General features: G+C 43.1%; 1 long non-coding RNA gene and 1 pseudogene across 1 annotated transcript in view; one reads left to right on the plus strand and one right to left on the minus strand.

Moving 5' to 3' along the window:
* Positions 1-15461, plus strand: part of LOC134728543 (uncharacterized) — a 747936-nt gene that overhangs the window by 385389 nt on the left and 347086 nt on the right. Inside the window, exon 4 of the long non-coding RNA XR_010109059.1 lies at positions 10598-10692. This is a non-coding gene — a long non-coding RNA (uncharacterized LOC134728543). The remainder of the gene's footprint in view (positions 1-10597; positions 10693-15461) is intronic.
* Positions 12419-14666, minus strand: LOC100994529 (putative UPF0607 protein ENSP00000381418; annotated as a pseudogene).

The following is a 15461-nucleotide window of genomic DNA, read 5'->3' on the forward strand; positions in this document are numbered from 1 at the left end:
CTTTAAGATGTGGCAGGAGATTTAACAGATTTTAAAATGTGGCATATGTAATTCAGATGTATAGCAAATATTGTCTTTATTTTCCATAATTGATTCTATCTTCCTCATAGACTCTTCCTGTTAGCACGGGTCCTGGAGTAAGTTGACAGCTAATATATTTCTGTTTATCTTCTGGTTGAAATAGTATCTTTTCATTTTATTCAGTCTCTTTGAGGTAAATTCAGTCTTTGAGATTTCTGCTCCTTCTTCCCTAGGCCTCCTAAGATTATGTGCAGATGTAGGGTTCAAAGGGGTTTCTGTGAGATGGCAGCAATGGGCAAAGGAGCGTTGGACTCTCACACTGATTTCTGGTTATCTCTGGGCTTTGGCCTAAGGATGGCCAGTCAAGTCCAGACCCGTGATATTCCATGAAATGTAACTCATCTCTTTAGCCCCTGGGGCCATGACACAGGCCTCCATTTCCAAAGTAAGTTTAAGTATCATACATTCTATGAGTGTCTCAGGAAATTCTTGTTTCTTCTTTTACCATAGCACCATTTACAGTTTTTCTACTTTCAAGTGTTAGATTATATTCTGACTTCTACTTCTTTCCACCACTACCAGTTAGAGAATTTACAAGGGTAGGGACTTTGGTCAATTTCTTTTCTGCATCTGAGCTCTGAGCGTACTGCCTGTCATAATAGATACGTAAAAAATACTTACTGGATTGAATTGAAATGGGATCTCTTACTTCCCAAAGCTTGTTGGCACAAGTCTGAGGTACCAAAATTATTTCCATGTGCTGTTTCATTTTTTTAATGCAAAATCGAGTTTATTTTGTGATGCTGACTGGTATGGAGAAGAAATAGGGCAATCTGAATGAAAGAAAACTTCTTGTGACATTGGAAACTCTCTTAAATCTCTTTTGTCTCATCGTGAAATAGTTACCCCCTTTTGTAAGCGTTAAACAGCAATTCTTATCCATTGTCCAGTTCAGAAGAATCATGGCTTAAGAATAGCAATGTCTCAAGGACCTTTTGAGCCCTGAGTTGGTGGGTTAGGAATTTAGACAGGATTTTTTGTGAGAAATGGGTAATCAGAGGTACAAAAAGAAAAGGCTTCCACGGCCTTTTGGTTTCCTGCTGCATACCTTTTTGTAGAAATTTGCATGCTCTATTGTTTGCAAAAGCAAGAAAAAGGCAACAAAAATAAAACTACCAAAAACCCAGAGCTCTTGCCATCTTAATTCCTGGTGCAAGTTCTCCCCTCCTGACAGGCTTTTGCAATAATGAAACACTGAATCTCAGCTCTGGGAACGTTTTATAGATGATCTAGACTATAGGTTCTAGAATCTAGACTCTAGACCAAGTCAAAGAAAGTCCTTCCTTTTTCTGTTCACTAAATTGTCCCCAGAATATGAGTGTATTTAGTGCAATGGGAGCTCGATACATGTTTAATGAATGAGTAAGTGAATGAATAAAATTTCTTTCTTTGCAGTTGAGAAAGCATCGGTTGAGAAAGGCCAGGGGACTTGTGTAGGGTCACACCATTTGTTCGTGGTAGGGCAGGTGAGGAACCACGGTCTCCTGATATCTCATTTGCTGCACTTCAGGTTACACAATAATATTTCCTGCAGCTTAAACCACAGAAGCACTCACCCTTGAGTGCTGTAATAGGTTTCTAGAATTTATTTAAACTATAAAAAAACACAAGACGAATGGTTGTTTTGGCTCACGTAATGGATCAGATATCTAGGAATGCCAAAAGCATATTTATTTACTCACAGGTAGCAAAAACATCACATAATTCTTTTTGTGGCTGTCCAGGCAATGTAAATTTTTTTTTCTGTTCCAGTAAAGTGTACATTGATTAGAAATTATTGTTGTGAAAAGACCACCACTCAAACAGAGGGTCTGCACTAGGCAAGATATATGAACCCCAAAGTGCCTGTTAGGGTGCTGTGAAAATGTACGCCCTCCTTTTATTTATTTTTTTAAAGATTTGTTCCATGCAGGAATAGAAGCCTTTTTTGTGTGTGGTCATATTGCTGAGAATCATCTGGTAAATGAGCCAAGAAGAGAGAGCAAGCAAATAATCTTAATCACTTGGGAATATAAGAATCAAACATCACATTGTGTGCAGTAATGAGGAGAATACATTTTAGGCATTGGTGCAAAAATCTAACTTCTATCTTTTGGCTACAGCTTACTCAATTTGAGCTATAGTATGGATTGGGATTAAAAGCTCTAAGTTAAATGGTGGTGTAATTATGTGTTAACATTTCTTATATATAAGTTTATTTACATAGCATATTTGGAATGGCTCTATTTTTAATTTAGTATTGAATCGCTGCACATTTGCAAACTGCTTCAGATGCACTTTCTGAAAAGGTTCCTTGGGGCTCCCTGGAGGTAAAATCTCCATAGACTCTATAAAGCACACGTGGCCAATAATTGTTGCTCCTGATGGAGGGAAAGTTCCTTTAGCAATGGAAAGAATAACCTTCCAGACTTTTATTAAAATAATACTGGGGAAATACCTTCAATCACATTGTCTTGTTAGGTAACATCTCTTGCATATGGCTATGTATATAGTTTTTGTGCAATAAACATTAGAACAAAACTTTAAAATCAAACATATATATACCTTTATGATCTTTATGTGCTGTTAAACAAAGTTTATGATATACCTTTATGATATTTATGTGCTGTTAAACAAAGTTTATGGGAGGCCGTTGTTTTGTGCTAAGCTCCTGTATTAGGCCCTAGCACACCAGACCAAACCAGAATGGAGCCACTTGGGCTAAGTGCCATGTAGTCAAGCTGAACCTTGAAATGGGCCAATTTTCCAAAAAAAAATAAATAAAATAAAATAAAATAAACCATGGGATTCCAGTCAGCCTGAGTCAGTGTAATATGGAAGTCCCCTCTGTTAATGCTGTAAGGAAAGTTACTGTGAAATGACCAATCTGCTATTTGTCCACTGTTTCTGCTTTCTTTTTATTTTATTTTATTTTATTTTATTTTTATTTTTTTAATTTTCTTTTTTTAATTTTATCATTATTATACTTTAAGTTTTAGGGTACATGTGTATAATGTGCAGGTTAGTTACATATGTATACATGTGCCATGCTGGTGTGCTGCACCCATTAACTAGTCATTTAGCATTAGGTATATCTCCTAATGCTATCCTTCCCCACTCCCCCCACCTCACAACAGTCCCCAGAGTGTGATGTTCCCCTTCCTGTGTCCATGTGTTCTCATTGTTCAGTTCCCACCTATGAGTGAGAACACGTGGTGTTTGGTTTTTTGTTCTTCCGATAGTTTACTGAGAATGATGATTTCCAATTTCATCTATGTTCCTACAAAGGACATGAACTCATCATTTTTTATGGCTGCATAGTATTCCATGGTGTATATGTGCCATATTTTCTTAATCCAGTCTATCATTGTTGGACATTTGGGTTGGTTCCAAGTCTTTGCTATTGTGAATAATGCCGCAATAAACATACATGTGCATGTGTCTTTATAGCAGCATGATTTATAGTCCTTTGGGTATATACCCAGTAATGGGATGGCTGGGTCAAATGGTGTTTCTAGTTCTAGATCCCTGAGGAATCGCCACACTGACTTCCACAATGGTTGAACTAGTTTACAGTCCCACCAACAGTGTAAAAGTGTTCCTATTTCTCCACATCCTCTCCAGCACCTGTTGTTTCTGACTTTTTAATGATTGCCATTCTAACTGGTGTGAGATGGTATCTCATTTTGGTTTTGATTTGCATTTTTCTCTGCTTTCTTTAGCCCTTCTCTGCCTGTAAGACCAACCTCCTCTGCTCAGCTCATCAGAACACTCACTCTGTTATATAAAATGAGGTGTTACCTGATTCGAGAATCACAAATAAAAGCCAATCAGACCTTTAAACTAAATTTGTTGTAATTTTGTCTTTTGACAGTGCTAATTATTATTTTGTAACTAGCGCGTTTTTTATGGGAGTGGGAGAAAGAAAAGGGAGACAGGGTAACTGGTTCTTTCTGAAACAAGTAATCTCATAATTTTAAAAATCCTAGGAAATATCAAAAGCAGCTCAGGCTCAGTTTAGCCATTTATGCTGCTTTAAATAGCTGTCTGCTTTTACAAAAGTTCTAATTTTTTTCTGATTCCTGCCACATTTCTGATATTGCCCAGCCATAAGCCCTGCTGCCTTGCAGGCGTGCCCCATGGAGGGAGCAGAGCTGAAATTAGACACAACAAACTATGTGCTCTCTTATTCATGGGCTCAATAAAAGCACTTCCTCAGGGAGATATTATATTTCCATCTTCAAGTCTGGGAGTTTGGGCACCCCAAAGCGATTGTCAGCAGTCCAGCCAGAGCAAATTTAACCTCGCCCTGAACCTTGGTGGGGCTCTAGCGGGACTGTCATGAAAATGTCGAATTTTGGCCCTGTGTCTCCAGCTCCAAAGTAGCGTTCGGACAGCCAAAGAAAACAGAGCCTGAGTTAAACAGTGAGAAGAGAAAGAGGCCAAAACTCTTACCTAAAGGTCTCTACAGCTCAGCAAACTCAGTGAGAGTCAAGGAGTTAGAAGGAAGGCCTTTCCCTTGTGCATGACACCTCTTAGTGCCTCTATTTTTCCTTCCGTAAAATGAACATTTTCTAAATCCTCACTACTCAAATTGTGGTACTCAGACTAATAGCATTGGTATCACCATGGAAGCTTGTTAGAAAAGCAGAATCTTAGGCCCCATCCTAAAATTACTGAGTCAAAATATACATTTTAACTTATGCGTCTTAAAGTTTGAGAATCTCTGATGTAAAAGGCCCAGATCCAAATGCACGATAACAAATCTATTATGGAAAACCCTTTTTTAAACATAAAGAGTGTGACCGTAAAGTTATAAGCTGCCCCTCAGATAGGGAGCATTTCACAGCCTTGACCTGTGTAAACTAGATCAGCATGATTCACTGAGCTCCTACCAATGCAAGGACACACCCTGATATTGTTTGGCTGTGTCCCCACCCAAATCTCATCTTGAATTGTAGGTCCCATAATTCCCACGTGTCGTGGGAGGGACCTGGTGGGAGGTAATTGAATCATGGGGGAGGTTTCCCCCATGCTGTTCTTGTGACAGTGAGTGTGTGCTCACGAGATCTGGTGGTTATAAGCATCTGGCATTTCTCCTGCTGGCACTGATTCTCTCTCCTACCACCCTGTGAAGAGGTGCCTTCCACCACGATTGTAAGTTTCCTGAGTCCTCCTCCGCCATGCAGAACTGTGAGTCAATTAAACCTCTTCTCTTTATAAATTACCCAGTCTCGGGTATTTCTTCATAGCAGTGTGAGAATGGACTGACACACACCCTGAAGGCTGCCTGACTAGAGTGGTTCCCTGAACTCCCCAAAGTTTGAAATCTCACTGTAAGGATGTGAGAAGCAAAGAAAAAAATACATTCATACACTCAGGAATCTAACCCAGGGGCACTATTAAACCTGAGTTTGCAAATCTATCTTGGGAAAGAACAGGATAACAGAGCTTGTGCTAGGAGGTTTACTTGTAAGGGTGTTCCTGAGACTTTTCCAGATTTATGCAAAGAAGGATTGGGGACTTTTGCCAAATCCTCATCTCCTGAAATCCAGGGTTCAGACACTGTCAGAAAGGCACACTTGATGTTTATCTTCTGGAAGACAAGCCCTACAGGGACTGAAAATTCTCCTCAGCCCTGAGACTCAGGAGACCCAGTCCTCCCCAAAGCCCGCCCCAAGGAGACTAAAGAGACAGATGTGATGCACCACCATGGGACAGTCACTGCTTTCTCTCTTAATGCCACCCTGGGGCCTTCTCATCAGTTCCTTGAAGAGCGATGCTACCTTATCACTGCCCTTCCAGGGCTTAGCAAGAACCAGAGGGCTGACGCAAAAATAACCTTGAGTCTTCCATCTGCCCAAAGCTCTCCAGGGAAGCAGGAGGCATCAGGGCACTTAAGAAGCCACAGGCAGGAGACATGTGGCACATGGCTGGGCCCCACTGATGATGCAGCTGCTAAAAGCTCTGGAGAGTCATTTTGGATAGAAACAGACTCTTGACAGGAGCCATCAGTTGCATGAAATTATGCTGAAAGCCTGTAGGCAAAATCCCTGCTGATGGAGGTTGCTAGCACCCAAAGTAGCAGAGATAACCATACTACTGGACTCTGTGTCAGGCACTTTATTATACAAACTCTAGGGAAAGTATTGTTATCTGCGTTGGGCATATAAGGAAACCGGAGCTCTAAGAGCTCAAATAGTTTGTACACAGTTGAATCAGGGTTACTTTTGAATTCGGGCCATCCTAGCTCCAAAGTCCAAGCTTCTTTTGTTGCACTGCAGAACCTCCCCTGGGTAGATGCAACTTGCCAACAAGAATCAAGGCAGAACTTTGCAGGGAGGCATTGGGCGACTAGAGCCTTATACTGGGAGAAGCAGGTTGGAGTGCCAGGCTGGTGGGAATTTCTTGCTCAGAGTTATCCAGTTCAACCCATTTGTGGCCTACAGGGAGGTTAGGCTTCTGAGACCGTTTTTTCCTCCATACCTTGAGAGATACTTTATACCTCTTGAGAAGGAAGGAATAGTTCCTAGCCAGAAAAGTTTAATGGCTGCATCAGGGCCAGCTTCAGGGACACAGCAGTCACATAGAGCCCTCACTTATGAGGCCCCTGTGCTTGGGTTTTAATCCTCTGCCATTGCTGTCTTGAAATGCTAAACAATTTTGTCTTTGAATTTATGTTGTGTAAGGAAAGTCTGGTGGGACAATGACACATTGTCTTAGAGCCTTGCCTCATGTGCAGTCTCACCTCCCACCCACTCCCTGTCTCCCTGGGATGGGTTGTCTGCTGCCTACTTCCTGTCCTCTGCCACTGTTCACCCAGGGATCCAGGTACTGAGAGATCTAGGTACCCTTGGGGTGACCTGTCTGTAGAGCAGTAGGCCTGACTTTTCTGCCTCTGGCTGGGTCCCTACATAATTATTTTGCACTAGTCCTGCAAATTATGTAGCCATCTCTGAACTACACTTTTCTAGGGTTGGAACTGTCAAAGTGATTAAAAGTTCAGCATGCAAAGGCTGGGCTCTTCCTGCCCTGGGGGAAGTAGTCTCAACCATCCTTTTCTCTCTTTCCTCAAATACTGTCTCCTCCTTCTAGGACTAAGACTGCTGCCTGGTTTACAATCAGGGCCAGCTTGATACCAGGCAGTAAGAGCAAACTTCCTCTCTCTCTGCTTTTGTTTCTCTGGTTATAGATTCTTAGACTCTGACAGGTGCATTTTTAATTAGCCTTTTGATATGGTTGTAAGATCTGAGATTAGGGTTTACACATTAGAGGTGAAATACATGAAGCAATCCTCTAAGAGTGCTTTGTTTCAACATTACTTGGACCTATTTAACTTCAGTAAAAGGAGACTTCCACATAGTTTAACTCACTGTTATCTGAGGTTAAAGTCCCCCAAATAATGAATTACTATGTTGCTTTAGCTTTTTGTGCATATATTTCCCTTAGAGAACTTATTGACAGGAGAAAACCCAGAGTCAAAGCAATATTCATATACTGCTAACCTCTGGCCTAATGTCATATTAATACCATTCTGATAATACCTAATGCCACTCTAAGCCCAGTGATGAGAGGAGGGGTGCAGATACGAATTTGCAATCTTTCAATAAAGTCTCCTTAGTGACAAAGCAATACATTTTCCTATCAAGAAACCTTCAGGGACCAAGAATATTATCCAGGGACTTAAGGCAGCTTTAGCAACCATAGGGTATTATCCAATCTCAGAATCCCAGCATGGTAGAATGAGTGAGGAAAGAATTAGAAGGTCATACAAACAACACTCAAGAGAGGTCATAATGTCACTCATGACTAAGTCATATTTTTGATACAGGTGACAAATTATAAAACCAGAGCTCTTTAGATCTTGAAGCAGCATGGGTACTACACATTTCAAAGCCTTCAAGTTTCAAATTAAGAAACCGAGGATCTAAGAGTTGTAGAAAGGCATATATTATTACTCAGGATATTACTGTAATCACTGGTATTTGAGACCCATAGCCAGCAGCCGAGACACCATTCTTTCCATTATACTGTATCCACTGAGGTTTATTAACCATGGTAGATAATTTTATCTAACAAGAGTAAAATTGTGTCTAATGTGAGATGAGCATTTCTTATACAACTTTATAAATTAGAATTAATCTCTGAACAAAGTATAAATGGAGAAACACATGTACCCTACTTTATTACGTGGGCATTCTTTCTTTATTAGTAGGGAGAATAATGTGATAGCCCTATGACAAGGTTTAGGGGTTCTAGAAAATCCTCAAAACTTATTGCCATACATAACAAAATAACTAAAATTCTAAAATTACAGGTTGAATTCTGTGAACTAAGCCAAAAGAGCTCGGTTCCTGGTAGAGTATGATCAATTCATGCATGAAACCCAGATCTGAGGGTGCAAAAGGGCCTTACCAGTTTTCTAGTCTAATCTTTGCATATTTACCTCCAATATATCAATGCCTAAAGAGTGGTGCCCTATTCTATGAGAATATATCCATCATCCATTCCTCCATCCCTCAATTATTCATTCACTAATTTAGCTAATATTTTTGCATCCCTCTTTTCTACCAGTATGCCAGATACTGTTTCTTTTCTCTGAGTAGCAAATCCACCCTCTTTATTCTCTTTAGATTCTCCCATTGAGAAGCATTTCTGTGAGCTCTGGAAGTCAGGTGAAAAGGAGAAGTCATAATCTATGGCAGCAGCTATGGGAAGGTACATTTATTAGAAATTAGAGGAACATCAGATATTAGAGGATATATTAGATTAGATATTATTGATATATTAGATATATTAGATATTATTGATATATTAGATATATTGATAGATTGGATATCATTAGCTAGATTAGATATATTTGGAAGATATTAGAGGAACACCAGATTTCATCAGTATGCTTCTGAGATTTATCCAGTTTTGCACTGCAAGCATCTGATAATTTTGTGGCAGCTTTTCTGCATTGCTGGTACTTCTAGACTTCCTCAGAGGCCGGGCCTCCCTGACCTTAGCTCACTAGTCCTTCTGAAGCTTGTGTAAACTTTTAATTCCCTGTATTAAATTCATTGTTGTTCAGAATACCTACAGTTATTTTTTTTGTTTTTGTTTTTGTTTTTGTTTTTTCCTGACAAACCCTGACAGAAACAGCCAAGCACTGGGCAATGAACACAAGATACAAAATTGAGTCAACCTGCTCTACTATCTGAAGCCGTTCCTTATTTTGGAAAGCATCCTGGCTCTCTCTTGTGTACATTGGTCCTTTGCCTGTCCTAAGTAGCCACACATATTAAGTCTTGCTTATTCATTTATATTTCAGCTCGTATTAGCCTTCCTGAGAGGAGGTGTCTACAGGGAGAGAAAGGTGAGGACATGGGTACATGATTGGTAGGAAGAGAGCACTACTGAGTTTGCAAAGATGAAACTTTTTCTTTTTTAGTTTTCCTGACACTTATAACATAAAGGTTGGATTCTATTCTTAGAGAAGAGTGAGTAAATCCTACTATGTTCAGTGAGAATCGCATATATTTTGCAAGACAGAGGAGTAAGATAGATAGTCTTGGGAAGTCGGCCATGTCAATGTAAGGGTCTACGGGCTGGTCTCGAACTCCCGACCTCAGGTGATCTGCCCACCTTGGCCTCCCAAAGTGCTAGGATTACAGGGATGAGCCACCATGCCCGGCCTAAAATGAAATTTTAATTGGCAGAGAAGGCAGATGGTGAGAATTGTTGATCCAATAATAACATGAAGTCCATGAAAGCCTGTGGCTATAAAGAATGTTGAGCTGTAGATTCCATCAGAGATAATAAAGGGGGCCTCGAAATATTCTGAGATTTGTGGAAGGGTGAAATAGACTCCTAAGAGGATTGTGGTAAGTAGTGCTTGAATTGTTTGTTTTTGGTTACCTTCTGTTAGGCTGTGATGGGCTCAAGTAATTGAAACTCCTGATGCAAGTAATACAGACGTATTTAGGAGAGGTACTTCTAAAGGGTTCAGGGGAAGAATACCTGTTGGGGGTCAATGTCCTCCTAATTCTGGGGTTGGTGCTAAACTGGAGTGATAGAATGCCCAAAAAAAACCGGTGAAGAAGAATACTTCTGAGATAATAGGAGCATCCTGTATCAGAGGCCTTTTTGGACAATTGCTGTGTGGTGGCCTTGGAATGTACTTTCTCGGACAATATCACGTCATCATTGATATATAGTCAGTGTGTTGGTTAGTAGGCCTAAAGTTAAAAGAGTGGTAGAATTAAAGTGAAATCCTATGGTTAGGCCAGATGTTATCAGGAGATCCGAGAGAGCTCCTGTTAGTGGTCAAGGGCTAGGTACAGCTATATGGTAGGCATGTGTCTGGTGGGTCATTATGTATCATGTGAACAAAGACTTACTAATAGTGTGAAGACATAAGCTTGAATAAGAGTGACAGCGAACTTGAGAACAGTTAGTAGAATTAGAATAATAGGAAATACTGAAGTTGCAGAGATACTAATAATTGATAATATTAGCACTGTGCTGTATTTTAATTCTTTTTCTCCTGTAGGAAAAGGAAGAACTGATTGAAGAGTGGCAACCAGAACCTCTTGTTCCTCCTGTCCCAAAAGACCATCCTGCGCTCAACTACAACATCATTTCAGGGTAAATTGATTTTGCTACCTGAAGTACTTGTATTTGGCTTCTTGTAGTAACCTGCAGTCTATAGTGCTTTATATGTAGTAGTCCTTTTTTATCTGAAACATAACATTTTGAAGTTCCCAGGAGTAACAGCTTTAGCTCCTGATTTTAAAAAATTTATTCTAGGGATGATACAGGCATTTTTTAAAATCTCCAATTTAAGCATTAATGTTTGCCCTTTTTTCCAAGAATGCACACGTGTTAATAATTCAAATGGTTGAACACTTAAAATGAAAAGCAACAGACTCCTGCTTTTTACCCATCTGGTTATTTTCTGATTTTAAATCTGTCGCACGTTACCCTCATAATTCTAGATACTGTAGTATGCTTAACTACCATTTGTTAATGGTAGTTGTTGTTGTACAGACAACACCTGTTGATCCCCACAATATGAATTATGGAGCTTCCACTCACTTATGCCTCTTTCCTCCTTGCTTCCAGTGTCTCATCTATTTTTTACTTTTCGTTCTCTTGGCTATCTTTGCTATATTGTATGTATTTTCATTAATTAAGAAATACATTAAGAATACAGAAAGTTATCAGATACAGATATAGATATAGATATCAGACACCTATATACCTACCACCCAGAATTAATTGGTGTTAACATTTTGCTATTTTTAATTCAAGCTTACTTTTACAGGTAAATACAATATTACAAATGCATCTTAAGAAATTCCTTCACATCCGTCACTTACTCTTGCCTCTCATACAGATAACCACTGTCTTGAAGTTGGTGATTGTGTTTTCTTTGCTTATATTTATAATTTTACCATATATGCCTGTTGCCATAAAAATATTTGGTTTATTTTAAAATGTGATACAAGATATTTTCCTGAGTATTATTGTTCTGATTCTGATCTGATCAAAGAGGAGCTTCTATTCTTTACTTCTGTAGATCTCTTTAGTCTTATAAAAGTTTTATATATTCTGAAATCAAACCTACCAATCTTTTTTTTTTTGAGACAGAGTCTCGCTCTGTCGCCCAGTCTGGAGTGCAGTGGCGCAATCTTGGCTCACTGCAAGCTTCGCCTCCCGGGTTCACGCCATTATCCTGCCTCAGCCTCCTGAGTAGCTGGGACTACAGGCGCACGCTGCCATGCCCGGCTAATTTTTTGTATTTTTAGTAAAGACGGAGTTTCACCGTGTTAGCCAGGATGGTCTCGATCTCCTGACTTTGTGATCCGCCCGCCTCGGCCTCCCAAAGTGCTGGGATTACAGGCGTGAGCCGCCGCACCCGGCCCAAATTTACCAATCTTTTATAGTTTGGGCTTTTGAAGTCTTAGGGAATCGTTTCCTACCCTAAAGGTCTAATTTGATTGTTTTCCATATGATGGTCAGTTGTCTCAGCATTATTAGTTGAATAATCCAGTATTTACCTACTGCTTGGAAATTTCCCTTCTTTGGTAAGCCAGATTCCCTTCTAAAGGGTCTATTTCTGGCTTCTATTTTTATTCATTGGATATATTCGTATCTCCATATACCAGAGACTCATTCATGTATACCGCAGCTTTATAATAAACGTTGATTAGAGTGTTTTTCTACCTCTGTGTTCTTCAAAATTGTCTAGACTATTCTTGACCCTTCTTCACTGTGAGTTTAGGTTTAGGTGATCATATTTAACCAAAAAAATGCATTTGGGTTTTTTATTAGAAGTGTGTTGAATTTATGGATTAATTTAGGAGGCTTGGTATCTTGCTGATACTTAATCTCACTACCCATTTACATGGTATATATTGCTTGCATACTTGGGTCTTTTGTTTTCTATAGTAAAGTTGCTGGAAGAGGAGTGGGGGAGGAAAGAGGAGGAGAGGAATGCACACATATGGGTGTAGGAGGCACCCTTCTGAAGGGAGGCTGGAAGGAGAAAGATGTGGGGCTAGGACGTGTGGGGCATGGGTCAGAGGTCAGAGGCACTGAAACTGCAGCTGAATGAGAGCAGCCTCCCTTCTCATTAGGTGGAACCCCCAAAATGAGGGCAAGGTCAGTGGGAAGAGCCAGGGAAGAGTTAGGAATTATGGATATCAAATTTTACTCAATTCTTGGTGTGGGCAAAGGTGGAGGGACAGGCAAAATGAGGGGCCCAACAGCGTGTGGGCCGAGTCAGAGTAGGACGAGGAGCTGGGATCTGTGAAGTGTAGGTGGCCAGGGACAGGGAGTCTCAACAGGTGTGGAGACAGCAGGGGCAGGCTGGGTGCCACTGCAGTTTGCCATGTCTTATTTTTTTTTTTTTTTTTTTTTTTGAGATGGAGTCTTGCTCTGTCACCAGGCTGGAGTGCAGTGGTGCGATCTCGGCTCACTGCAGCCTCCACCTCCCGGGTTCAAGCCATTCTCCTGCCTCAGCCTCCCGAGTAGCTGGGACTACAGGCACAAGCCACCATGCCCGCCTAATTTTTGTATTTTCAGTAGAGACAGAGTTTCACCATGTTGGCCAGAATGATCTCGATCTCCTTTTTTTAAATTAAAAAGTAAACCTTAATGTCGAAAATGCAAGCTTGAGGAGGGCAGAAAGATCACACACAAGGCTTTCACTTCACACTTGGAAGGTTGCACAGCAGCCAAGCAGAGATGCTCCTCACTTCCCAGATGGTGAGGGGGCCGGGCAGAGGCACTCCTCACTTCCCAGATGGTGGGGCGGCTGGGCAGAGGCACTCCTCACTTCCCAGATGGTGCAGGCAGAGATGCTCCTCAGGTCTCAATCTCTTGACCTCCTGATCTGCCCGCCTGAGCCTCCCAAAGTGATGGATTACAGGCGTGGGCCACCACGCCTGCCCTGCCGTCTCTTCTTTCTCCTCCTAAGCAGCTCTCTTAGTCTCCTGAATTTTGATGTTCTACTTAACATCCTCATGTTCTTACGCATGTTGCCCTGCTGGAGGCGTCCTTCTCTTTGGGAAGACTGACCCACCAACAGTGCCTCAGGAGATAGACATGGAAGCTTAGCTGGTGGGGGCCCCTTGTCTCTATCCCACCTCAGTTGCAGGGGAGGGGTTGGTTGCAGCTGCAGCGGTGGCCCCGACAGTTTTCTTTTGCGGGACCTGTGGCCAGCAGCTCTGGGTGGAGAAGACCTACTTGATCCAAGAGCTGCAGGATCCTTGGGCTGCATGTCCTCCCCGACCATCACCATCAGCTGGGCAGGTGGTCTTCACCCAGCACCTTCAAGGCTGCCTTCTCTGGCCACAGGGAGCAGCCCGGAACTGGGGCAGGGAGCACCGTTGGAAGTGGGTCAGGCTTCCCAAAGGGAAGGATGCCTCCAGCAGGGCTGTGTGAACTGGCGACTCCATGGCCCTTGGAGTAGAAACTCACTGCATGCACCTGGGCCTTGTCAGTCTGGTTGTTTCCTGTCAAGCCCTTGAGGTGGACATTTCCCTCCAAGGGCCTGGGATTGTACCAGGAGGAAGTGAGGTTTCCCTGAGTCTCCAGGGGCCTAGAGGTGGAGGCTGCTTCCCCATTGCTACAGGGGCCCCTTTTATTGTCCTCCTGCCCCTGGGTCTCTACCTGGTCTTTCACCTCCGTTGCTTCTTTGGGCTCTTTTGCCCTCACCTCCATCTTCGGGAGCCTGGCTGGGATCACCTGCTCATCTAATGAAGGAAGTCGGAGGTTAAACTTGCCTCTGAGTTGAGGGATCCTCATGGGGCTGAGGTGTCCAAACATCCTGGAGTTGCGAGCAGACAGCATGGGTTTCTTCCTTGAGGGGGGGCTCTAGACCACAGGAGGCAGGACCCTCTGTGGGGTGCCCGTGTTCCGAGGGATAAGACACAGCCTCATAGGGGCGCCGTCCCACCTGACTGGAAAAGAAGGCCCAAGATGTCACTGACGGTTGAAGAGGAGTGGGAAACGGCCCCAGATTCCCGGGGCAGGCACAGGTGCAGGAGCCGCGGGGTGAGCCCGGCCAGCTGGGAAGGCCTCACGGACAAGACGAGCAGGTTGCCGATGGCATGGCCAGGACCTGCAGCAGAACCAGGAGCAAAATACGCTTAGTGAGTTGCCCATTTTGAGCGAGTTGTGCACAGACGAAACTAAGGGTCAGAAGCGGAGAGGATGTTCCTAAGTCACCCACTTCTCTGTGGCCGGGTGCACACTGGGCATCTGGGAGTTTATGACATCACCATGGGGCTGGTGACAGAGCCAGGGTGTGGAGGAGTGCTCAGGAGCCCAGCGAGGGTGCCTACAAGAGGAGTCAAAGGGCAAAGGGTGAGACCCTTCCACCGGTCCCCCTGGACTCTAGCCTCAGGGACGTCCTGCTCCTGGGAGCAGGTGTGTGGCCTTGGATGGGCCTCCCTGTGTGGCTGTTGGGGGTGCGGGACTGATCTGCCAGAGTCCTTCCGCCTGGCGCCTGGCCCAGGTGCTGGCTGGCACCCAGTGGCCTTGTCTTGGCCAGCCCCGTCCCCCGGGTTACAGGGCCAGAACCTGGAAGCAGAGCTCAGGACCAGCCAGATCCCGCCAGGCTCCCCGGGGGCCTCTCCAGTGCCTCTGTGCCGCCTGGAGCCAGGCCCGCCTTCTCCATGGCTGCCGTGGCCTCAAGGGCCACCAGCCTCGCTCCGCAGGTTTCCAAAGAGAGGACGCGGTGCCCTGACCTGACTGGATGCGCCTCTTACCACATGCCTCCCTGGCAGGCAGGGTCTCCACTTTTTACAAATTTGCCTGAGACCATTCCTCAGGTCATTCAGGTGGTCATGGCCCAGCCAGGCTTTGAACCCGGGCTGTGCCATTCCACAGCTGGCGCTCTGGCCTGT

This window comes from Pan paniscus, chromosome 11, assembly GCF_029289425.2.
Source record: "Pan paniscus chromosome 11, NHGRI_mPanPan1-v2.0_pri, whole genome shotgun sequence".
In the NCBI taxonomy this organism is placed as follows: domain Eukaryota; kingdom Metazoa; phylum Chordata; class Mammalia; order Primates; family Hominidae; genus Pan; species Pan paniscus.